The 26,883-nt window shown below is 40.8% G+C and overlaps 1 protein-coding gene across 2 annotated transcripts in view; it reads right to left on the reverse strand.

Annotated features, from left to right (window-relative positions):
* Positions 1-26,883, reverse strand: part of NDST2 (N-deacetylase and N-sulfotransferase 2) — a 67,392-nt gene that overhangs the window by 31,389 nt on the left and 9,120 nt on the right. Inside the window, exon 2 of one of the 2 annotated variants that reach the window (XM_027720029.2) lies at positions 18,422-18,482. The gene's annotated coding sequence lies outside the window, so the exon portion shown is untranslated. Of the gene's footprint in view, positions 1-8,566; positions 8,820-18,421; positions 18,483-26,883 lie in introns of those variants that run through there. The other variant, XM_039377885.1, reaches the window with a different exon arrangement.

The following is a 26,883-nucleotide window of genomic DNA, read 5'->3' on the forward strand; positions in this document are numbered from 1 at the left end:
GTTTGTCCAACTGAGACCAGAAGAAAGTTGTAAGCATGCTCTGCCAAAGCTTAAAACCTCAGGAAAGCTCTTGCACTCATCTGTTCTCTGTATTTGCACCAAGATTCAGCATCACTATTTGCTGTGCTTGTAAATGAACATGTTCCCCAGCTGTGTTCAGCAACTCCCTCCTACCTGCCTTTAACCAAGGTGTTCAGTTCACAAGACCTCCACTCAGTGTAAAGCTAATGGCATATCTCCCAGACTTTGCAGCATCTAAAATCCAGTTCCCTTGGTGTGATTGAAAGAAATAAGACTCCTGGATCCAGAAAACAAAATGTTCACATTTTTGCTGGCTTAGCTATTAACACAGTGCAAACTCACTTCAGAAAAAAAGGGGTAGAAGTGATATAAGCAAGCTATAAATCTGGCCAGGCAAAAAGAGTAAAAACAAGCAATGGGAAGATGAGTAGAATGGGTGGAAAAGGCATGACCTGAGGTTTATGGAGATTACACAAGCTGGGTGAGACAACCATTTGGAGGCCTGGGTTTTGCAAGATAGGAACAAAACCAAAGCACTCTACTGCCCTATCCAAGCCTTCATGGTCATCTGTGCAATGAAAAGTCATCATCTGCTTTTTCACAAGCATTATAGCAGAAACAGATCTCAGTGGGGGGACTCTGTAAGGAAAGACTGTCAGGGCACCGCATACACCAACAGCCTTTGAATGCCCTGACCATCAAGCTGTACTTGAGCTCAGGCCATGACCTGAATTATGTTACAAGTATGTTCTGCCTTGTCGACCTGACTCAGGACCTACCTGATGACTATGGACTCATCTGGTGATCACTGGACTCTAGGCTGAACCTGGTAGCTATCACTGACTGCCTCTAGAGTTGTCCTGTCTGGGTATTGCTGCTGAAGAGGCTGCCTGTGCCAGGAGGGTGGATGGAGATGCCCTGCGTTGAGTGGTGAGGGCAACTCCAGCCTAGAGAGCTGTCCTTTCGGCCTTGATGGACTTGGCAGCAGCTTCACACACTGGTTAGTTTTCCATAGATGAAGGGTGTGTGAGTGACAGGAGGACAGAGACTGATAGAGAAACAGGATGATAAAAAGTTGTGAGTGTTGTTAGACTGCCCTGTCTTAATGTGGGTGGAATGATTTAATTTTCTCTCAAGCCATCTGTGTTTGCAATTGTTATGAAATCAGAGCAACAAAGGCAATGCACACTTATTTCCACACCGCAGTTTACACTATGCCACGCTCACTACCGATGTTAAACAACAATTTTAAGCCTGTACCTTCTGTTCCCCCTTGTTTCTGTCTTGTTTTTAGATAATCAACACAGAGAAACAAAACTTATTTGAAAGGACATACATCTCAAATATATTAATTTTAAACTGTATTGTAATTACATGCAGCTAGTTCTTAGTCTTCCTCCCATTTTATAGACTTAATCGACAAAGTGGGTGCTATATTCTTACATTTTTAAGTAGTCAACTGCTTATGAGCGGAATTTTTTTATGCTATGAAGCACTGCATCTTTAAAATACTCCTTCATGCAAAGTCCAGGACCTCATTAGTATCCTAATCAACAGTACCCAGGACAACTCAGGAACAAAAGCTGCCACATTTGCCATCAAATCTACCCTCTGACAAAACTGAAGTTTTGTCAGGAAAGCTCAACGATTCTGAGCAAAATGGAGATCTTCATTAGGGACTGCAGCTGAAGAAAAAACTGAAAGGTGCCCAATAGTGGATTTTGAATACTAACCCATCTATCTTGAAGACTTTTCCCAAAATTTACAGATAGTAGTAAAATGACCAATGAAATGCAATTAATTACTGAAAATTGGATTAATTTTTTATTATTGACATGGAAACTATTTATGTTCGAAGCAAGAAATTGGATTTTTTTTCCATGCAGAAATTTAGTATTCATTTCACTTTTAGTTTCTGATAATGGAAAAACCTATGCTTAACCTTCAAGTCAAAATTAGCGGAGTTATGTCTTGCATGCCATTTTGCAAGCTTTTATAAGTATTTATAGGATAAAACAATTATGAAACTATTTCTGTTCTACGTGTGGCAGTGAGATATGAGGTCAGATATTATCAGAAGCGGGACTTAAAACAGAAGCATTCAGAATACTATTTATTTTGAAACAGCCTAAAACATTAATGTTTTCAAGGATTCTTTTGCTCTCTTAATAAATCTTAAACTTAGTTCAAGTAAGTGAATTGAAAACAGAAAATTCCAATCAATTTTTTTTAAATCAATGATTTGATTGCCTTAAGTCAGTTGGAATGGAAAGAACAGAATTGCCAGAAAAGTAAAATTTTCTCCAGGTAGAAATGTGCATCAGCCTGTATGGAGAGGTGTTCAGTGGGAAAGAGAAGATTCCTGTATCTTGCCATATAAAACATGATCCAGAACAATAGATACAGGAAAGAAAGAATACAAAGGAGAGACAATTAGTCAAGTAAACAACTTGGGAATGATTGCTGGAAGAAATGGGTTCCCAAGAGCAGAGAAAGGGAGGGAGGATTTGGCAGCAGAGACTGGGAGACTGTTCCAGGAATAGGAGGCAGCATGAAACAAAATGCGAAGCTGAGAGTAGGAGGAAGAAGATAAATGGAGGAGTGCACAGGGAGTCAGAGGGGAGTAAGACAAAATGACAGCTCACACTGCTTAAGGAGGCAGAAACATAGTGCCTAAAGACTGAATATTCCTAAGACATCAAGTCTAGCTTGCCTATGTTTAAAAAACATGGGTTCTCTAACAATAAAAAACCATGTTCTAAAAGGCTTAACAACTCAACTTTAAAGACAAGTTCCAGCAGAAACAGACCATCATGCTTATGGCTTATATATTTAATGCTGATGAAGAAGGGATCATACAGTCTGGAAGTCTGAAATTCACCATGTCATGCAATATTCCAGACACACCACAACATTATTTCACCCATATTCTGACTAAAGCCACTGCTGGTTTGGTTGTGAAAATCTAACATGCTTGCAGTACTCACTGCATTTATCCTTTCCCTTTGTCCAGAGTGAAACATTCCGGAGCAATAGAAGGCAAGAGCTGCATTAGGCAGGAAAGTTGCCTCAACTACATTCTTACAGTGCTTTTTACCCTTTCAATTGTGAACCATTTCCCATACAGAGACAAAAGTGGTGTTAGCTAGCTGACAGTGTAGATTACCTACATGAAAGAATACTCATGAGAAACATTATAAATGCTGAGTTTTCATCAGTAATGTTGAAATCTCAAGTTCAAATGTGCTAATTGATCTCACAGGTAATAGATACTTTATAGTTTTCAGATCACTTAACACTAAAATCTTGTGCACGGATGTGATGGGAGAGAAACAACTGCATTTAGAGCATTCAAGTAAATCCAACTCGACTTTGCAGCAACCCTGTAACTAAATAATTAACGCTTTCTGGTGGCCCCAGATTACATTAACACTATACTTCCAGACAAGATTGTTTCCTTCTTTTCCTACTCAACAGTGCTGTAAGAGAGAGAGCAAAGGCAGTCTGGGTATCCAAACTCTGAAGTTTCTTACCTTCTTCACTGCAGACAAAACACAAGAATTAAATAATTTTTAGGTAGACAGCAACTTGGAAGAGCTGTAATTATATTACTAAAAAATACATCATGATAAACATACTTTAAATTTTTAGATGTTAATTTTAGAAGTTAAATACACAAATTAATTTTAACTCTAATTATTTGGTCTAGTTAATTCTCATATAATTAATTTGGTAGCTGGAATATAAAGATTACAGTTTTTGGGAAGACGTGCTCTGTTTTCTTACACAACAAAGAAATGAAGCCTCTGCTCGAACTGTAAAATTCAGTCTTCATTATGAATCTGGGATAGTGTTTCTACAGTAATTTGAAACGCTTTGACTTTGTCCCCACTCCCGTGAAGCGCTAAGTGGTTTGCAGAACATCTGTGATTGCAAGTGTTAACAGAAAGCACATTCAAAGGACCTGCTGACATCTTGGTACATATAGCAAGAATCCTGCCCCAGTGGTTTTATGCTTATTTTTGCCCATATTCCCCTTTGCCTGCCTGTATTTTTCCAACCAATTTAGTTGACACAAACAGGCAGCATCGTGAGGCAGCTGCCTGCCGCTGGATGTAGCCCAGACTCCTCTGTGCTCACCAGGCACTGGCTTTGCTGCCTGACTTCCCTCTCAGCTGAGGGCAAATGTGCAAATTCACCAGTACCGCCCCACCCAAGAGAGCAGACATGAACATCCTTCTCTTCCTCGGCCTCACGGGGCTGACAGTTTGACAAATGCACTGGTCATTCCAACTTCAGGAAACCCACTGACATGGCATTTATTTCAAGCCCTGGTGTTCCTGTGCTCGTGGGGCTGTCCCTTGGCAGCAGTGCCAGATGACTCTACCCAAGCGGCACCAAGGGGCACGTGTGGGGTTATCAAGTCACATGCTACCCTCACTCAGCTCCTCCAGAGTTAACACAGGGTGACTGTTTACTAACTCATTCTTGCACATGTAAAACACAATTTCATCCTCTCACCCAAACACCAATTTCCCAAAGCATTCAGAGAGGAAGACTCCACAGATGAGCTACAGCAAAGGTCTCTGTTGTTCAAGACACCAACACTAGGAACAGTGGGAAATTTCAGTGCCCTTTTTGGCTTCCTTCTCTTCTTGCAGAGTTAGAAGGAGCAGAAGGACAAGCAGCATTATCACGGGAGATGAGAGAGGGTGGGATATTAAAATATTAAACTTCCTCTTTGTACAGTGGTCCACAAGCATCGGAAATAAGTTCAAGTATCATCTTTGAGACAGTGAGAGTTCTTCATATACCCTCTGGGAGGGAGCTAGACATCATCCTAAGAGCTAGGAAATCTGAGAGTAAGGCTGACTTCAGTCCTTTACTCCACTTCTACCTTGATGCAGTTACACATTTCCCAAACTTCATCTGTAAAATGAGAATCACATTACACAGAGCTGCTGAGCACCAATGCCTCAAAGGCACTTTGTGAATGTATCAGAATCTTGCATCCTGATGTTACCTGCATAAAACACAAACTTCAAAACAGTGATAAGGGTGGGACTGCCACCACTTGCTGCTCTACTGCAAACACTCCAGAGAATGAGATCTTACACAGACAGAAGGTGAAAAATTCTCTATCGGTTCTCAATTAGCAGAAGGATTGTAACTCAGCTTGCTTTGCTGACAACATAGAGGTTGCTCCATGGAAGGGGTGAAAATTATCTTCCCCTCCACTGCATTTGCCAGGCTCTCATACATTTCTTTTCGTTCACTGCTGCTGTTTGTGTCAAAACAGGGGAACCACATTGATTCAAGGGCCACCTCTGAGGTTAAACTACTGGCAATGGCATTTAATTTATTGGAAAAGGGGAAGATAGTGAGTTTATTTTAGGTCAAATTGCTCATATGAAGAATCACCTTGGACTCTGAAAATTCTAGGAATACAAATAAAGAGGAGATATTTGAGTACTCTACTTTTTTTAGAGAGAGTTCCACTTTTCGCCATGATCCTAAACAGAGAAGTATCAACCAACTGATTTAACATCTGCAGGCCAAATCAACGCCATGAATCCTAGCACCTCAGAAGCAGCACTGTAACTTCTGTCCCCACTCCTTATACAAGTACAAAGCAGTACAACTGTACATCTATCAGTGGGAGACACTGGAGGTTTGTGTTATGTTCCCTCCCACATGTTCCCCACCCCAGGAAAACCCTTGGACCTCTACACGAATATATTATGCATTTGAACTTTCAGTATAAAAATGATTTATGTATTCTGAAATGAAGCATGCAATATTGAGTGGTCACTAAGCACCACAGAAAGGCTGAAAAGCTACAACACACTAAAGCAGAGAGGGGTAAACTTCTCCATTTGGTCTTTTTCATTTCCAAAAAGGAGGGTGGGTCTCTACATAACACCTCAGCTCATATAAGGGGGTATGAAAAAGCAACATTATGCTACTCTCCTATGATACCTAACTTCACAACCTTTTGTTTGGATGAAGGCATCATGCTAGACTGAAAGCAGCTTTTGAAATAGTTAGCAACAAAACCAAATTCCTTTGAGGAATATTTTGCATTAAAGAGGGCTTTAAATTTGCACTAAAATATTCCAGCACCAGCCTTTTTCTAAGAACAATGTGTGCTCTCACTCTGCAAGCCCCAGGCCTGGCTTGCTGGCTCTAAAGTGAGTTTGCTATTGCCCTAAGGGAGTATTAGATAATGAAGAGCTATGAGCCTTCCTTTCACTTCATGCCTGGGCTCATCATAATGTGTATAAGCAGGCTTAGTCTGCAGACTTTCCTTCTTCAAATCTTCCCCCTCCTATTTTCCAGCAACCCAGCAACATTTTTTACAAATGAGCACTATCAATTGCCTCTTTTGAAACACGCTTATTGAATCCATCACCTTCTTTCAAGTGTTGTGGAGAATAAAACAAAGTTCCCAGCTTTCAAACACACCTAAGTGCTTTTACTGCACTAGGTGACTCCATCATGAAGCATCAGAAAACAGGCACCACACAGCTTGGTAACTACTCAACTACCTGCTCCAGTCCAGTTCTGCACTACAGGTGGCACTTTATCCTGCCAGAAGTTCAGCAGGGCCCAGGTGTGCGAAATGAGGTACGACAACAGACACGCATCCATCTACACTGAAGTGATAACACCAGGCTGAACAGGAGCTCCTGCAACTGGACCTTAATTGTGGCCTCAGGCAAATGGCTGCTCCACTCACAAAATGCCTCTGACATACTCTAACATTTTACTGTGCTTAACATGGTTCTTTCACGATGAAGGACAGCAATGGGGTTAACAACTTTTTGTTATATTTCATCTAAGGTGAATAGACATAATACACCACTTTGGATTGTTTAAAACAATGGAGAACATTTCTACAGAAAGATTTGTATTTTTTTAGTAATTTCTTTCAAATCATCAAAGCAGAAAAGCCACATAGGAGGCTGTCTGACAATTTCAGCAGTGAAGTAAGACCCAAGGATTTCTGGAGTTAGCAACAGGTCAACCTTCAACAGGTTTCTTTACCTCTCTTTTGGTTAAACAATCCTATCAAAATATACCTTTTCTTTATGTTTTTGGATTCTTAAACTGAATGGCCTATAGAAAGGCCAGATCCTAAAACGATATGGAAAAAATTCACTGCAATTTTAGCTACCCTGAAACATATAACATCACTTAAACAGAGACCACCCCCTTCCTCATCCTTTATCAGCCGAATCTGGGGACTGAAGAGGAAAGGCAGAGAAGGGAATTGAAAAGTGTGTCTCCTCTTTCATACAGTCACATTTTAGAGGGCAAGTTTTAGACAGTAGGAGCTACATCTACACAGTTACTTACAAAGCAGGTTAACCATTTGATTACATTCATTACTTTAAGACGAAAAACCAAAGACCTTTAAGAGAAGAGGCCCTGCAAGTTTCTGGTCTGTGCTCCAGACCAAGCTCTTGCTTCCTAAATCTGCAGTGTTTGGCCAAATTGCAGAAGCATCCGTGAACTTGACTGATTAACTAAAGAACACTTTCAAACATCCAAATTCTGTTTAACATGGCTTGACCAGGAGAATGGCAGCTACATCTCAGTTCAAGGGTCAAGAAATTTCTTAATGACCAGAAAATCCCCAATGTTCCAAGTGAATCATACTCCCAAGAAACTAAAAAAAAAAAAAAGGAAATCAAACACATTGTTAACCAAAGGGTCATCTTTTACTAGTTTGTTGTGAAAGGAAAAAGAACATCTATAAAAAATTCCATTTCTAAGCTTTCATCTTGCTAAATATTAACTTAGCACAACTAGCTTTGCTCTTGAGATGCAAAAGAGTATTCAGATTGCTATAGGACAAACCACTAGTAAATGTGGTTGCATTAGTCCTCAGGAAATGTATTAAGACATCATCTGACTTTTAAAATGTTCTCTGTAATGGCTCTGATCTTTACAATGATTTCATCAATTACCAATATTGCTGATACCTGTTCATCTTCTTGCCAGGTACCCAAGACATTAAGTGACTATGAAGGGTTCAAAGAGAGTATCTATTTTAGTGGAGCTCGAGCAGCAGCCTGGGCAAAGGCATGCAGCTTCAACCACCTTCCCTGTACTACTCAAGTGCATTCATGAGCCACCAGCTCACCACAGGCCAGATTTCATCCTCCTCCAGCACATTCAGAACACGAATTTAACCCAGCAGTGAGGTTAGATGGAGAGACATTCTGTGAGGAGGGAAAGGGAGAGTGGTAGCAGGGAGGCAGAGGAGAAAGAACTTACAAAGACCTTAATGAGTAAGGAACATAGCAGGCATATCAGTAGGAGACACAAACCCTGCCAACTCCACTTTGTGCACTGGCTAACAAAATCACTGAATAGCAGCTCCTCCATCCTCCTATCAAAGCATTGTTCTTGCAGTTAATGATTCGTTAACAAGCAGTCAAATAGCAAGACACAAAAGAAAACAATTTTTTTTACGACAACCTAGGTAACACTTAAGATAAGGAATAGCAAAGATAGGCACAAAAATTCAAATTCCTACCTTTAAAAGCAAAATCCTTAAGTGAAGCTACTCTCTCAAAAGGGGTCAGGCGGTCAGCAACCTGAGGAAATACATGGAGCCAAAGGGAAAGCAAGAAAGCCTGAGAGCTGCTCTTCACAAAAAGCATATATAGAGTGAGCTGGCCTTTCCGGAGAAGGGCAGCTGGGCCGCACAGTTGGTAGATGGATGAAACATTATCAGTAGCAGTGGCTGCCTTCCCTTTACTCAGTGTTGCCAAAATCTCTCAGATCATTTTGTGAAACTAAGGATGCTGTAATTTTAAGCAAAATGGAAAAAATGTAAATAAATTCATGCTAAAAAAAAAAGCACATCCAGTGCTAAGCATAAGCACCATTAATGACTAGCTGCTATATCATACTGCAGCTACAGGTGGGTAGTGGGCAAAGCACAGTCCCACATGAACAGTCCAAAAGCATGGCTCTCTTCTCCCCAGAAACTATCTTGCCTTGCAGCTCGTCTCTGAAAAGCTTCCATGTCACTCCCTGAAATCTCAGAAACAATGAGAGGAAAGTAAGGAAGACGATGTGCAGAGGAAGGTAGAGAAGCATGGTCCAGTGCTCAGCTTATCATGGCACACTGCAGATTTGAGATGCTCCGTCAGGGCGGGGGGATACAGCTCCCTTCCTTCCTCCTTTTACACACTGTGCATCTAATCACGGTAGGGCGTTGAGCTCCGTTTGCACGGCAGACAATGGGATCTGGCAGCAGTTCAAAGGCATTTCTAGCGAAGTGACTGAAGAAGCTCACTGCTGGCGCAGGCAGGCGAGGATGCAGAGCGCCCCACTTTCCTCCCCTTCACTACTCAGGCTGCAGAGGCAGGTGCTGCACCACAGGCAGCCAGTTCTCCTTTTGTTCCAGTGGCAAGAGGATCAAGAAGGAAACCAAAAAGGTACCACCACCGAGAACAGCAGCACCTAAATCCACATCAGTAAGGTAGAGGGAGGCGGGGAGCGAGGGGGAAAGAGGAGGGAGAGAGAGACAGAGAAGAGAGAGGCTGGCAGGCAGAGGCAAAGCAAGCGGGCAGGCAAAGGGAGAGAGGAGAAAAAGGGAGCCCACAGACAGCAGTGCCTGGCACCCTGACAGCTTGCTGCCAGAGTTCATCTTCTGAAGCTGTTACAGGTTTATGGATGCCTCTAGACTGACAGACAAGATGAGGGAAACTACACTCAGAAAATGTATTCAGCAGCAGTAAATTGCTTCTCTTGCCCTAATGTGGCTTGCAGCTTCACTGAGGGAACTGATCTCATTTGGGGCAGTGCGGGGAGCAAACCAACTCAACAGCAAACCAGCTACATATATTCAGACACTATTATAGAAATCCGGAGAACTGGAATAAATCTGCAGAAGGACAAAGAAAAATCACCTTCTTGTGCGCCACTAATAAAAAATTAACACATTAAAAAACCAAATACATCTCAGATTTTGTTCTGTCTCTGTGTAAGCAAATTTGGTCACAACGGTGGTGGCGGGAGCTAAACTCCTTTATATCCCTGAAAGCCTGGCACAAGAGGGGCTCTCTACTTTAAACGTAGAAAACAGTGTCCAAGAGCAGTAGAGAGGCAGGCAGGAAAGGAGATGCTTCTGACCACAGCAGCATACTCTGCTCTTTGAAGATGCAACGCCCTAGGTATGCTCAAAGTTGTATCCTTTCCCAGTCAGGGTTTGGGAATAGAGGTTTTTCAGACAGGATGACACACTAGCACACATCTCTAGAGGAGTTATTTTAACAGGAGCTGACAATGCACAGCAAACACTTCTGTAATAAGACAGGAAAAGCTTAATGCAATAGAACATTACAGGGTATTAGAGAACACTCTGAAGGAGGCCTGAACCTCAGTGATTCATCAAGTGCTATCTCTGTTATAAAGTGAACAAAGCACCTCCTTAAAATTTTGTCCTTACGATAACAAGGTAAAAACTAAAATCAGAAACAATGGTCAAGTACCAGGCCTACTAGGGGTTACCTACTATGATTTAACCTACTATGACTTAACAAAAAGCAGAATGTCCAGTTTTTCACAGTTAAACTGACCAGGTAGGTGCACTAAGTTCTGGCTCAAAGATACTTCCTACTGTCTCATTGCTTCAACAAGACAGGAAAAAGCCCTGGAAGCTAAGGTAGAAAATGTTTTAAAATGTTTATTAAGAGTAGATGATTTTCCTGTTGAATTAACAATAAAACTAATTCAGAATACTATTTTGTATTCTTTCTGTCCTATAATGGTACAATGATTTGCTCAGTGTTGTTTAATCCTAGAAGATATATTACAATAACATTACATTACAAAAACAAAGCAAATTATTTATTCATGTATTTAATATGAAAACTGAGAAAAGCACTCAAGCCTTTCAGAAAGAAAAGCACAAAGACATAAAGATATTTATTGCTAAGCGGTGAATAAAAGACAAGGTGCTGAGGGATAAGGATTACACACATGAAAGTAATGTTGCTGTCCTAATCAATCAACAAAAGTTAAATGGATGTTGAGTACCTTTGAAAAATGGGGTTTCCACATCTAACAAGAGGAGACAATTCTTTATTGTGCCTCATTTAAGAACATTTTATCACATACATGTCATGCTACAATACAGCACTGCAAGTTTGCAAGTCTTTTTGTATACTGCAGATGGATGATGCTGACAAAAATTTTCATAAAATCATAACCTAAAACCATTACATTTTTTAGCTTCCAGCTCCTGTCTGTGCCAATAAACAAACCCTTCTCATTCAAGCTGCAGTATGCCAACAGCAGATGCTGGAAATCTCAATACTCCACTAATCAGAAAGACGACAGAAAATCCTGACTCCACACAACAAAGAACCAATTTTTAGAATAGTCAAGATTTTCATGATGAGTTTTTACCATACTCTTAACACATATTTCTCCCATCTCCAGTGTTTTATATAGATTCAGGTTTATTGGACACTTGCTGGTAATCTTTTCAAATCTATTCACTTAGAATATGTTAGAAAGAAGAATTACTGCTGCTCTATGTACAGGAAGACAATTAACTTTTGCTCACTGCCTACAGTCACAACTTCAGTATCTCTCTCAAAGGCTAGATTTCCTCTCCTCCATCCTCCCTACCCAAACCTCCTGCCCTTTTCCACTCCCCCCAACTCCCACAACTATTTCACAGTGTCCCCCAGATCAATGGCAAGCAGAGGAAAAAATGAGCTCAACTGATTACTTAGGGGAAAGTGCATGAACTATGTCCTCATGCTAGCAGGTAGTTATGGTGAGACTTCAGTGGTATTTTTCTTAACAGTTCAGCCCTAACTACCCTGGCATGACACAACACTGTAGTTCTGCTCAGTATCAGTTTGTGGTGATTATCTCCAAAGAGCCCTGGAAATAAAAGGGGAAATGACAGGTGTGCTACCACTTAAGAAACAGTCTCTACTGCTGTAAGGATATTCTCTGCTTCCCAGACAGCTTCCCAGTCATAAAGACTGGGATAACCACATAGGTCTTTCAGTGCCCTTTGCTGTTTGTGATATATAACAAGGCTTTCCTGACACCACTGCATGATTGTTATATTCACTACTCAACATATTTTAATCATCATAGCGACAGCAGAGGCACAACTGCACAATTATACAATGCCAGAGCAGAGGATCTCCACCAGGATCAGCAGACTACTTCTGAGCGGTCTAAGGAACAGTTACCAAGAAAATCAATCCAATCCTCAGAAGTTTTAGTTCATTGTAAAGGTGTCAATATCTCTATTAGGCAATTTTTGAATATCTGTGAATTAAAACAGATTTTAAAAGTAATTTTTGTTTGGGTAAGGCCCAGAAAAATGAAAACAAACTCAAAATGCCTAGTTATGATTCAGATAAAAGTCTCTCTTCTGTGACTGGCTGAAATCATGTGCCTGCTGCAGTACTTCAGCCAGTATCTTTCCTCTACTTCTAATACCCATAATCTGAAAAATTCATCTGAAAATCAGAAGCAACTATTCAGAGAAAGAGAGGTACCTCTTAGAGTCTCTATACCTTAAGAAAAATGGTGATTGTTACAAAAATATTTGCAGTATTTCCTCCTCACCAGGGTCATATTGTGTAATGGCATAATTTACAGGATGTTGTTTAGACCCAAACCTCTTGCTGCGCTTTGAATCAGTAGCTTAAAAGGGCATATGATATCAAGGTAAATATGTTTCAACTAAGTGGCCTTAGTTTGCAAATAACCTTATCTTGAAACATTAAGCAAAACAAGAACAAAATCCCACTGTCCGAGCAAATCTGACAACAGAACTATATTGAAATTCTGACTTCATACACCAAGACATTGATAATCCTCTCTGATATCTCTCATTTATTGACCTATACTACAATGTGTTAACTTGGATCTTCATGATGACTCTGGACAAAACACATTTTTCATGCCCCACCATGTTCAAAGGACATGTTTTTCAAAATACCTCAGGTTTATGATGCTTTTTACACTGATTGCACTTGAAAAACAGACAAGGACTAAATGGTTCTGGCTACCAAGACATAGCAAGACATGTGCTTGTTTAGTTTACATTCTTTGAAAAATTTTCTTGATCAAGCCTTATTTGTAAGCCACCATGGCACAACAGCAAATAGTGCTACCCATGAACAATTCTTAACCTCCAGACAGAACACATAACAAATCTAGCACAGTTTACAGTAATGTGTCAAACAAGAATCACTCGCCCAGTTTGTCAGTCTCACACACATGCACTTTTACAGGTAAAGACAGCACACAGGTTATGCTGCAGCCAGTCCCATAAATCTTGAAACTCTCTCTGAAGCCAGCGAAGACCAAACATGTTTGTGTGTAAACTTCACTGAGAAAATACCAGCAAAGATAGATTACTATTGAGGTACTTAAATACTGCACTAAATACCTGGAAAAAAATTGGGCTTCTTTTGAGTTCTGCCATCCTTCCCCACCCAAATATTAATATTGAGTCTACATTACCTCAGTTCTTTTCAAAAAGATACTTGGACACAAAGCAGATTTCCTGGGGATCACCAAGGGAGGAGGTAAAATTTGTCATGTTCTTGAGCTAGGAGAAGATTTACGGATGCACTTAACCCAGTCAATATTTGTTTGTTAACAGAGGAACAGCTTCCTGTCCCTCACTTTCCCCTTTAACTAAGGTTAACAGAGATCCCCTCCATAGCACAAGGAATATTACAATTAAACCCAACAACAGCTTATTGCCATAACAAACCATGTGAACACTGCCAGAATTGAGGCAGGGATTGGGCTGAGAAAGGAGACCGACCCTGCAGACTTTTGTAGGTACAACCTGTTCAGCTCCAATAAACTCATTTTATTTGCACCCATTTTGGTAAATTTCTAGCTGGTTTGCCTGGCACTGAAATAGAAAACAACAGTAGTCCTTGAGAAGGTCTAGATGTAGTTGATGTTGGGATTAAGAGGGGAAACAAAGCAAAATAACCCCCAGTAAACGGTAGTATTCCTAAAAACATACTTCTCTCTCTTACATCAGGAGACAAGTGAACCACTATCTAGCCCATTTAGAATGAAGAGCCTATCTGAGGGAGACAACTACTTCTGAGGTCAGAATAAGCATGTGAGGGAAAACCCTTTTCTTCCTCTTAAACTTAACAAAGGGGCTCTGTTTTTGGTACCAGTTACATCATTAAACCTTGCCTGATATGACAGAACAGGAAGTAAGCAACCTTTGATCTGTCCCATTAAGGAACTAGAGAGTGTCAGGACCCTGAGGGCACCATCAGCCCTTGAAGGCACGGACTGGTCTCAAGTGGGACCTCTATGCAGCCCCACTGTATCCTGATTTTAGCCTGGGCCTGGCCCCCTGCTCTTTGCCTGAACTTTGCTGCAAGTATATCTGTCTGTAGCCCTGCCTCTGGCTTCATCTCCAGAATTGACTTAGGCTGTAGGTAGCTTGTCTTCTGGAAAGACCCCTCATATATATGCTACAGCTTGTACCTAGTTCTGTCTTTGGCACTGTCTCCTGGGTGGACTTTGGACCATGCTGCTGCTTTGTCTCCAGTCCTGTCTTTTAAACTCCTGGATGGAGACTCATTGCTCCATCTTGCTTGGAACTGTCAACAGATCCTGTTACTAGCATCCAGCTCCGCCTGCCATGCTCAAATCCTATGGAACAATGCCCCATCAGCGATGGCACTGCTGCATGGGGTCACCCCTTGCCTCCTGACTTGCCTCAGCTCCCAGCCCTTGCTGTGCCCCGACAAGAGGCTGGTGCAGGAACAGATTTAAAAATCAATGGAAACAATATTCATCTCTTGTAACTGTCAACTGTACAGGTCTTTTCTGGGAAGCCCTCCAAATTGTCCATAATCACAACCTAACTTGATTTCTGAAGCCTTTAAGTATGGCCTTCAGACAAACCCTGACAGTTTGGTGAGGGCCTTGGATCAACAGCTTTAATGCCAGATACAGTAAACACAATCTGAGAGACTAATAGTCTTGTAATATACAAGCATATGAATCACTTTATGGAAGAAGGTGAAAGAAAGGAAGAACATGTGTTTGAATTTATAAAAGAAAACCTAATAATAATGTTACTGTTTGTCTTTCACATTAAGGTAGGGGAAAAGCTCTTGATGTATTGAACACAGCACTCCTCAACCATACTACTGTACTCATTTAAAATGCATGGTGAGAAAGGTCAGAAAAGGGTCAGAGTTAAACCATTCAACTGACAAACAGATGATATATTCAGAAGAGGAACATGCTCCTGCCAAAGCACCCCAAGTCATGCCCTTCTGCTTTGTAATTAAGTTTTTGTCTCTGTTCAGCTGTGCTCACATTTCTCATCCTACAGAAGATCTCCAAAGCCCACCTGGGGACAAAGTAAGCTTATATGGAGGAAAGGATAATGAGGTTAGTAGGTGTTGCTATGCAGATGGCTACACTTACATAGTCTTTACACTTAGTAGTGCCTACAATTTCAGACAGCTATTTCATTTTTGTACTCATCTTTAATACTCAACGGGCCCATGTTCAGCAACAACCAATCCTTAAAAATGATGTAAATAGTAACTGGCAAAAATCCACCGCTAATGGGCCAGTTCTCCTGAACTTCAATCCAATAAACTAATTAAAATGTTTAAGACCAAATCCTGTCCAAGCAGTAAAATTCATCTCTGTTGCATAAATGTGGCATGATGCCATGAAGACACACTAGCATACTTCTGGAGATGTTTCAATGACAGGACCTCACTGATATGATTAGGTCAATTCCACAAGTTTCAGAGGAACCAGTTCCTGTAACCTGCTCCAGACATGGAGATGAAGAACTGGTGATTGCAAAGAAATACCCGACAGACAAATCCTTATTGGAACCAACTGACAAAACAGATAGTTAGGAACTAGGAAAGGATAAAATACGATGAAAGAGGAAAGGACTTATTTGTCGCTCTACCTCTGCTACAACTGAACAGAGTTGAGAGATCTCACAGGAAAATAATGGCTTCTAGGAAAATGAAGGTTTCTTGAAAAGTAAGCTGCAGGCATTTTGTGGCTCACTCTCTTTTTCTGTAACATAATTGTGGGACATTGCTGGCATAGGCAGGAAACACTAAAATATTATTAAGAAATTAATAAGTATTTATAAGGATGAACTAATCATGTGTTAGCACAAGGAAAGCCTGAAATTCCACTTTTAAATTAGTAACGATAACAAAGTTTCCAATAACTCTACTTTCATGTAAAGAAATGGGTTCTGCATAGACTACCTGGCTATATATTCTAATCGCATGGTCCCCTTTCCATCTGCTATAATTTCAAGGTTTTGCTGTCTTTCCCCATTTCCTAGCCTTTGTATCAGTGAAATCAAAGGTACAGTAGCAATTTACTGTGCCTGTACCTGAAATCAAACATTGTTCTCCCTTTGCTCTTCTAGCCATGAACAGAATATATGAAGCATTCCATTAATATTTTCACTCTTTTACTTATTATAAATATTTATCAATTTCACATGTGAAAATTACACCAAATGTCTCTGGAGTTACACCAGTATTCAAGCTGAACAGAATGCTAATGTGGTCATTACGCTTATTCTACTCCATCACAAATTTTGTTTATTCTGTTTATACTGGAGTTTGCAGAAGTAGCCCTAGATTTTTCTACCACTACTTTACTCTTCACAAGCACAAAACCCTGTATCAAGCATTTCAAGGTATTTTTGCTCCTTTACTAGTCTCTGCAAATCTCACCTGCAAAACTGATAAAAAGTTTAAAGAAGACGAGATTTATTATTTGGATAACACTGAAATGAGCTATGGGGGCACACCAACTACACATCTTTTTTCTTACCCTCCAAAATCCTTTTATCCATCCAATGCCTAAGGACCTCCTGTCTGTGTGTCTAGAAAACTCAGGATTAGGGTTGAGAGAAAGCATGGAGCTGCAGTGTGAGTGGGGTTGGGAAGGGGCTGCTAAAAGAAAGTGGGAGCTGTGTGCAGATCAGCCCTGGGAGAAATCTTTCATTTGGGAAAGATTATCAAAGTCTTTGCAGGAAAAATAGGGTTAAAGTTCAGCTTCTGGTTGACAAACAGAGGAGTTTAGAGTTGTAGCATGTGTAGGGCCCAAAGTCCTCATTTCATCATGTCCACCTTTCCTCACCACCTCAGCTCCTGTACACTGAACTCAACACTAAGTACGAGCTCCTGCAATCTCCTTTTCACAAACCCAGTGTACTTGCAGAAGTCATGAGCCCTTCCGTCCTCCCTTTTCTGCCCTCTGATTTTCTGCACAGCTGAAGCCATACGGTCTGCTAATATAAAGCAATCTGAGAAATCCATAGACCTGTGAACACTCCTAAGACATGAGAAAGTATTTCAAACAGATTTGTTCAGCACACACACAAAACCAAATCATCTCTGTTCTTTCCAAGCAAAGAACCTAGGAACCTTACACTGGACCACATCAACCCTCTTCTACTGCACTGACTGTGGGAACTTCCACTCCTAAGATAGGACTGGCATTTTTGCAAGCATAGTGGCACTTTAAAATCATAAATGTCACAGGGGTCTGAATCTCTGCATCTTGACAGAACAGTGCTTTTTTTTTTTTACATTAGAGTGCAGTATTCAAACATATGCACTAAATAAACTCAAAGAATTACCTTCCTTCACTATTCATCCAGACAGAACTGAGGGCAAAAAAAAAGCAGGACTCCTTTTCTTCGGCACAGAATTTAGACCAATCCAATATTTCTATTTTTAATTTTTAATTAAATTTATGATATTTCCTGTGGGTATAAGTCATGAATGCACTTCCAGTATGCTGGGAGCAACGTAAATATAGTCATTCCCAAAGGGATCTTACAGCTGTTATGCACGGGTCAGAGATTCTGTGAAATGCAAAATCTGAAACTTTAAAAGCTTCTTAGCCCACATCCTTCCCATTCCTTTTCAAAGGCAGAGTTAATGGATACTGAACAACATTGCCCCGAAATTTGCCCACAAGGTATGGAAGTAATAACTCCCTTTAAATAAAGTAGTATTTAGCACTAAGCAACCACTCGGTCCTATCACATTCCAGAACAGCATCAGAAATTCCTTTCTGATCCAAATTAACTCATCTGCCACTTCACGCTGACAGCTGTGCAACTGAAGACAAGACACTCGAAATTGCTTCCTCCGCAAATCTTTCTAAAGAGAGGAAGGAGGAGTGCAACTTCACACTGCAGCATAAAAGTCTAGCCTCCTCCTCCTCCTCCTCCTCCCTAATTCCTTGCCTCTTATTTTGACATGAGACCGCTCAAAAGGACTTAAGCTCTTCCTCTTACCAAACCTGGATAGTCAGCCCATAAAAATGCAAAAGATTCTGCACTTACCTCTGGTCACAGTCTGGTGAAGGAAAAACAGTCATCAGCCGCTTCACTCAGGAACAAGGTTCTGTTTTAAAATAAAAAAGAGACACGACTTTAAACAATGTTTCTCTCTCTCTCTTCCCTAATGTTAGCCTTCAGCAGTGTTGGTAAACATTTACTTAACAGGAGCAGGTTCCCTCTCCACAACCAAGGTAATGATTACATTACACTAAACATGGCATGAGGACAGATTGAGGCCATGACAACAGCCTTGTTGGCACTGACTAGAGGATGACGCAGGGTTGCACTGCAGTAAGCTCAATTGTGCAAGACTGAGAAAGAGTGGGGCAAGATGAGAAATGACAAGTGCAGGGGAAAAAAACCCAACCAACAAACAAGGAACCTGGATTAAGAACCACAAAGAAAAAGAAAGTTCACAGAATAAGCAAATGCAGTATGAGCTGAGAGAACTGGAAACACCAGCACAGTCCTAATGGGATTTCTCACACCTGTTCATTAGTATCATTGTCTTTGAAACAGCCAACAAAAAGCAAGCTATAAGATGTTACCGTCTTTTGTCTTGGTCATAGCTAGATCAGTTCCCTAAAACTTGAATGGTCTGACAAAGGCTGTGTAGTCTATTGCCAAAGCCTTTACAAGAGTCAGGACCATTACATATACTGTGAAACAAAAACAAACCAGTGAAGGATGGAGTCACACCCTCCTCCACCCCTCTACCTGGCTAGCGATCACACAGATGGAGGTACTGTGTAAAGCTAACTGAAGCTCAGCAATCTTCTCTGTGTGTACACACACACAGAGAGCAGCTTGCCAGGGAGAGCATCCCACAGTCACTGAAACCCCAAGGAAAGGCACAGACTAGAACAGTGTCAAGGGTAAAAAGCTAATTTTACTGTACCTGTTGGACAGACTCTAAAGGCAGCTCCTTCACATCGGTTGTGTCCCAGATATGCAACTCTCTCTCCTGTAGTTTTCCAGCTTACCCAAACCCTGATTCAGCAAAAACACTGACCTTTGAGTTTCTAATAATCTTTAATATCTGTACAGCCAATTAGTAAACAAATAAGAACCACACTTGCTCTGCCTGTACATATAACCAAGCACAACCAGCTCCCTGCCCTCCTCACAAACCTACAAGAGCAAAAGTTTCTCTTTTGCTTTTTCCTAGTTAGATAAAGATTAGTTTAGAAAAAAAAGCACCTACTATTCCTCAGGACACACTTTTCCTCTTTTCTTTTGATCCATAATTCTTATGTTTCTTCACTAAATAGTTTGAGAAGGCAGAATAAGAAGCCCTGCATGCCTGGCCTCCACAGATCACAAAACACCAGGGTAACCATCAGAACAGCCAGATGCAACAGCAAAACAACTAAACTACAAAAGACGTGAATGTTTGATGTAACTGTAAAAAGAACAGACAGGTAAAGAAATGTTTTACAGAGAACTGTGACAATCCAGTAAAACTCATTAAGAAAAACAATCAAATTAGCAGGCTAATTATTAGAAGAATTTACATGATGGCAGTGGATAAGACTCACATATCCACTATACCCCCATGGTAGTCCGTAAGACCCACACAAACAGATATACCAACAACCAACTCATAGCATTCAATCTAAGTTCCACAGGGGTTGTGTTTCCATAGAGTTCCCTGTGTTTCACTGCAAAATATGTTGCACTGTCTTATACTCTGATATAAACTATTACCAAAGTGGTGACCTGGAACAAGATGGAGTATTAATCTGATCTGTGATTGGTTTTCTTTTCCAGAATACAGAAGACTTTAAAAAACCCAAAAGGATTAGCAGATAGTAAATGCAGGGGAGATGCTCAAAGACAAAAATGAGTTACAAATAATTTTCTCTTCAGCTTTTAAAAATGCAACTTCCTCCTACTTACAGAAACTCAGAAATGGTTATAGCCATGAGGTAAAGAAACTGCTCTTTGCAGTGCCGCAGTTTTCCACTAAGGCCTGTCACAACCAATACAAGTAGAAATGCAACACAGCCAGGTAAGAAGGGAGACAGAATTTAACATCAGCTGAACAGGGTAACGAGGAATTTAAACTGAATGCAATAATTTGGAAGTTGCCAGTGATGAAACACAAAAAACAGAGCAATATTATCAAGCTGATAGATTTTTCTATCAGTAGAGTACGATTGGAATTGGCCAAATCTGATTTCACCACAAGATTTATTTTAAAGAACTTTAAATTAAAGGAGTGGTTTAATGCAACACTAAAGGGGTGACAATTGTGTTATTTCCACAGAAAGCCAAGCAAGGTGGCAAAAAACTTGCCTAACAATTTCCAGTTTCCCTCCTCCATACATACTCTTCTGCCTGTGTTCTCCATGAGAAGCAAACAGATTCGCATGTTTGGAAAGCCCTCAGCATAAAGTGTACATTACCACCATTAGCAACAGCTGCTTAATACCACCTCCCAAATGCTTAACGGAGAAGGCAACACTGCATTTCATCTCTAGGCATCAAAGCATTTACTAATGGAAATGACACTCTGCCTAGCACAGAATTAAGTGATTTTGGAAAGATGTCATTAACTCTAGACGCATCATATCTTTTCCCATGTTTGTATTTACTTGCAAATTTACCACCCATAACAGCAGAGTGGGAAAGCTCAAAAGCTTGTGCACCAGCCATGCAGGCTCCTGCAGGAGCTCCTGTTAGTCAGGGCATGTACTGCATGGAGATTCAATAAGCAGTGACATTTGTATTCCTGACAGTTTTATTTCTTCAAACACCAGTCACATTGGAAGTTTCACTTTACTTTTTACTCCAGAATAAAGGTCAAACTTCAGTGTAACAGATGCTGTCTGGAAATCCCAGGACACGTATGAGAGCATGTGTGTGGTCCCCTTCACCATTACGAGATAAAACAGCTTTCAGGAAAATAAGAAGGGTGCTTAGTTTTTTTAAGCATAAAAACCTTAATACAACAGGGTCCACTTAGTCAGAAGAACAGTATTCACAGGGGAGCCCAACCAAGCAGAACTATTTTCCCATGAAGATCTTATCCTCAGTCTGGACAAACAATCCAAGTCACACTAGACAGACAACAGTTCTGTATGTCTCTGTAGTAATTACACCAAAGAACCATGACTGACCTTAGTTTAAAAATAATAATAATTTTAAAAGTCCAAATCAGAAGCATAGTGAAAACATATAACAATAAAGTATACATGGGGAAAAGAGAAAGTAGCTCGATATGGTCAAAACAGGAAAAGACTTACAGCAACATGAGAATAGAAAGAAATAGAGAAATACAGAAACAGAGAAAAGGAAATAGAGAAAAGAAAGCCCTGCTTACTAAATGGTGGAGATTTTTAGATAATTTCTGTAAAAGAATAGAAAAGAGAATAAAAATCACAGCCACCTGAGGTTTGCATTTTTTCCTGGATTACAAATACTTTATAAGAATTGTATAGCTTTACAGTTCAAAGCTGCACAAAGACAAGCAACAACAGGATTGGCTTTTTAGTAGGTATGGAAAGGCAGGATGGATGGATTACAGCAATCAAACTGGAAAAAAGGGAAAAATGTACATAGAGAAGGGGAAGAGGAAAGACAAAGCTATCTGTGAAAGCATGAAACCAAGGGACAATTACCAGAAAATTTTACTGTCAGAAACTGCAAGTGCTCAAGAAAGAAGTACTATGTAGAAAACCGCATTCCCCGTCAGGATCTTCAAGGAAGTGAAGGAAATGGAAATTAGCAAGTATATACTTGAAATAGTTAATCGAGGAGCTTGGCAATCAAAACATATCAAACCTTAACACATTTATTTGAGACTCCACCTGCACTGCTGCATCCAGCTCTAGGGTCCCCAGTATAGGAAGGACATCAGGCTGTTGGAGTGAGTACAGAGCAGGGACACCAACATGATTAGAGGAATGGAGTACTTCTCCTGTGAGGAAACACTGAGAGAACTGGGATTGTTCAGCCTGGAAAAGAGAAGACTTCAGGGTGACCTAATTGCAGCCTTCTAGTACCTGAAAGGTGTCTATAAGAAATGTGGAGACTATTTATAAGGGCATGTAGTAATAGGAAAAGGTGGAATGGCTTCAAACTGAGAGAGAGTAGGTTTAGATAAGATGTTAGGAAGAAATTATTTACTGTGAGGGCAGTGAGGCACTGGAACAGGCTGCCCAGAGAAGCTGGGGATGTCCCATCCCTGGAAGTGTTTAAGGCCAGGTTGGACGGGGCTCTGAGCAACCTGGTCTAGTGAAATGTGTTCCTGCCCATGGCAGGGAGGTTGGAGCTTTGAGGTCCCTTCCAATCCAAACCATTCCGTGATTCTATGATAGTTCCTTTATGGCTCATTCACGTGCATCCAGCAGAACTGGTCTGAGAAGGGAAATGGTTTCTGAGACACAGTGAAACTCTTTAGTGAACTTCTATTTCTGATAAGAGACAGAAGTCTAATTTTCAAAGTTCTAGAACTGACCTCTTAAATTCCTCCCTTCCCTCTTGTATGATGGGTTGTCTTCAATGTTATTCACCAGCAAATTTTTCACAACAGAAGAAAAAGGCAGAGTCATCTGATAAAGGAGAAGCATCAAGGTCACAACACCAAGCCTGCCAGTTCAAGAAGCATTTGGACAATGTTCTCAGGCACAAGGTGTGATTCTTGGGGCTGTCCTGTGCAGGGCCAGGAGCTGGACTTCAATGATCCTGGTGGGTCCCTTCCAACTCAGGATATTCTATGATTCTATGATAGATTAGATAGATAGATAGACAGACAGGCAGGCAGATAGTTCTGTGGTATGATAATGTAAAGGAAATGGCTTAACACAGTTCATCATTCATCCAATGCCCTACTTCAGATCTTGCATGTCCTTATGTGGCATCACCTTGCTGGCACACAAAGGAAAGGATTCCTGTCCATAAGCCTATTCATGGCACAGAGGGCAGGTGGCCCAGGCCCTGTCTCCCATCAGCATGACTGTGCTTGCTTGCAGCTGTGCTGCTCTGGGATGCCTGTCACTCTGACTGCTCCAGCAGTCTGATTTTCAGGAAGGCCAATGCAAGCAGTGAAGTGTTAAAAGACTAATGCTATCAGTCTTTGCCTCTGTCCTTTTCTGTCCTGTTATCACAGCTAGCTGTATGTCTCCCAATGAGCAAAAAAGCAAACTCACTACAACCAAGGTCAATGGGGAAAAAGCTATCAGCTTCCCAAAAGCTATCTGCTTCCCAATGCTGCAGTCTAGCAGCTAAAATCATGCCATCTTTGTGAGAAGAAATTTGTAAAGAAAGGGGGAATGGATACAACTAAAATATTAGGAAAAGATCTCCCCTAGTTCTCTTTTGCTTTTTGCTCTCACCTCGTGGGTAGGAAGGAAAAAGCCTCCTCAACTGATTAAGCTCCAAGTCTCTCTTCCTCCCCACCCCCACCCTTTGTTTCTGACTGTTCCCCAATGAGCAAAGAAGGGTCTTGAAGAAGGACCAACTATGATTTATGTATTAGACAGATATATCTTGAAAGGCTGTCAGCTTCCATCCTGCCACAGAGCCACTGTCTCCTGACAGCAATGCTGTAATTAAGTTGATAGCACTGAGCATTCTCTGAATTACTGGGTTAAAGTAGTAGAGCACTGTATTTAAACCTTTCACCCCATTCAGATAATTTAAAACATTCTGCTAACGGCTTGTTTAGGCTAATCCTCCCCAAAGTATTCCAAATTAAGAGCTCCCAAAGAACTAAAGACACCTAGTTTGGTACTAGTCCTTCCCGGGTCCTAATAAACATAGCTCACACAGTCCAAGCAATGCCTTATCCCTCTGCACCAATCACAAAGCCATTGTTATCTTAAGAAAAACAGCATTAAAAAAAAAAAAAAGCAAACAAATAACCAGATTAATGACAGGCCATCATGTGTTAGGTTTCCAGACAGACAGCCTGAAAACACCTCGGTGCCCAAATCCCACAGGACTGAACCTAACGTCAGCAAAAGGCTACGTAAAGGCTTCGTGCCTAAATGATGGCCCCCAGTGAAGCTGACAGCTATCACGGAGAAGTTCAACAGGAACAGGGTAATTTGTTTCTCTCATTTTATTCCTCTGTTAAATAAAGAAAATTAAGTCAGAAGCATGCTGACTTCACGTTTTTCCTTCATCACTGTCAGTATTTGATGTGGACAGTGTTGCCTCTTCAGTTGCCTTATGCCTATTTTTACCTCTGTATTTTAACAAAAGTGAAGCGCACTCTACATTGCAAACGAGATTCCTCCAATATCTAAGATGATGCTGGGAAAAACAAAGTATAAACAGCTCCTCACTTAACCTCACAAATGTAATTATATGAATCTGCAATTCTAAGCTATGATTCACCCCCACTAAGAAACTAATTAAAACTAAAATTAACACTGTTCATTTTTTATAAAGGGGGAGAAACAATAAAGTCAAAAATCTATACCCAAATACAAGGTGTAAAACACGTTAGATATGACGGTTAAGATGCACAGCAATAAAGAAAATAGAGTTTTGCCCATAATTCAGTTCAACTCCGCTGTTTAAACAATGTCCTTTGTATGCACTGAGGTTCTTAGTAGTAACTTCCAAGATGCCCAAGAAGTGGCCATAGCACAGCTGGCTATACAGAAAAGATACATAACAAGAAGAGACACTCAATCCAACAAACCAAGTAAAAATTACAGATATAGGGCTTCTAAAGGAATAAATACAACAACTTGAAGTCAAACTGTGACAGGACAAGACTTGTTAGCAGATTGGCTATATCTGCACTCGCTTAATTTGCATACATGTAACAGAGAAAACATGTAAAAATAATTCATGTTTTTCAGGAGAGTGAAGGGAAAGAAGGAATCAAAACTTCCTTTCCAGTTACTTTTTACATGTATGCTTAACGTTCAGCCTCCAATTCAGTTTAGCCAATGCTCAGAAACAGACATGTATCTTCAGGATCTCCCCACACTTCAGGTGTGACACTTTCTTTCTCTTTACACACAGTCTTCTCAATTTCTGCTCCTCACTGCTGCAAGTTTCCAAAAAGCCTCAGTACCAGCTCACTGATGATAAAGAGTGCAGGTGTGGTCAGCTGGTGAGGAATACACAAAGGCTGAACAGACTGTTCCCTCCTCCCTGTGGGCTCCGGCTCCCCAGTGCCACTGAGGTTGGCTACATAAACGCTCAAACCATCACCAAACCTTCCCATGAATGGAAACAGATACCTCATCCATCCACAGAAGTCTCTGCTACCAGCTTGTTTGGAAGTATATTTAAATATATTCTGACTACCATCCTTCTTCCTTTATGTTTTCTGGGATGCAGAGGTAGACCAATCTGGTGCACAAACCCATTTCAAAAGACTATAAATGATGCAGACACTGGATCCTATTGTTCATTATGACATGAAAAAAAATATCTTTGCATAAACTAGTAATTTTCTTTCTCCTTATTCGCCATGAGACAATGATACAGATTATGGTTACTGAGAGAGCAGTGCCAGAACAATGCTGAGGAGAGCAGTACCAATTCTTTCAAAGTTACAGGTGCAAAGACTTGGCCACATCCTTTCACTTGGTCTTTTGAAGTCAACAATCTGACTGTGGTTGAATTGTCAGGAAGAATGGCATCTGAAAAAAGGTACACATGATCAACCAACCTGAGTTCAAGGAACACCATAACTGCCTTGAGATTAGCAGTCAAAAAAGCCTGCAGATTCTCTAGGACAGTGGGTTACAACAGGGAGAAGTGTCAGCACCTACAGATTGACTCATGGAAGCGCAACTAAAGCAGCTCTGTGCAGCATTGTTTGAGAGGCACTGACCCAGAAAGGCACTAAAGCAAAGCTGTACGTAACACTCCCAATGCAGGCAGCACTCAGCTCTGTACTCTGCTGCTGGAAGGGAAACACTGCATGGAGCTCCACAATTTCATAGTTCACATGAATAGCTAAGGGAGCTTTTGGGCTTGCAATTAAATGAAATTTTCTGCTTCCCTTCTTAATTTCCTTTCATACCTCAAGTTAAAAGCTCTCTGCTGCCATCCTTCTTTCGTTTTTCCTGTCTTATTCTACACTTTTACAATGATTCTGAGTCAATCAGTGATTTAATTCCCTGTGTTTTCATGCAAACACCTGACTTTCCAAGCTTCCAAGCTGGAACATCAGCAAAGGACCCCCTCCCACTCCTCCCTCATCCCAAGACACTGAGGCATACACAACTTCATCTAAGCATCATTTCAGAATAAGGCCACACTTGTGTTTTTAAGAGAGGCATCCAGCCAGCTGAAGGTTTCTTTATGGCTTCACTAAGTGCAAAGCCTTTTAGACTTGTAGACTGAGCCAAAACCTTGACCTACCAAGCCCTTGTGGGGCCAACAACATTCTTCCACTACTTGAGAGAGAAAATACATGAACTGCCAGTTTGGAAAACACTCTCAGGCACATGGTGGGATTCTTGGGGTGTCCTGCACAGGGCCAGGAGTTG

Source organism: Pipra filicauda, unplaced genomic scaffold (assembly GCF_003945595.2).
Source record: "Pipra filicauda isolate LSUMZ 115617 unplaced genomic scaffold, ASM394559v2 scaffold96_size2947999_pilon, whole genome shotgun sequence".
Lineage (NCBI taxonomy): Eukaryota > Metazoa > Chordata > Aves > Passeriformes > Pipridae > Pipra > Pipra filicauda.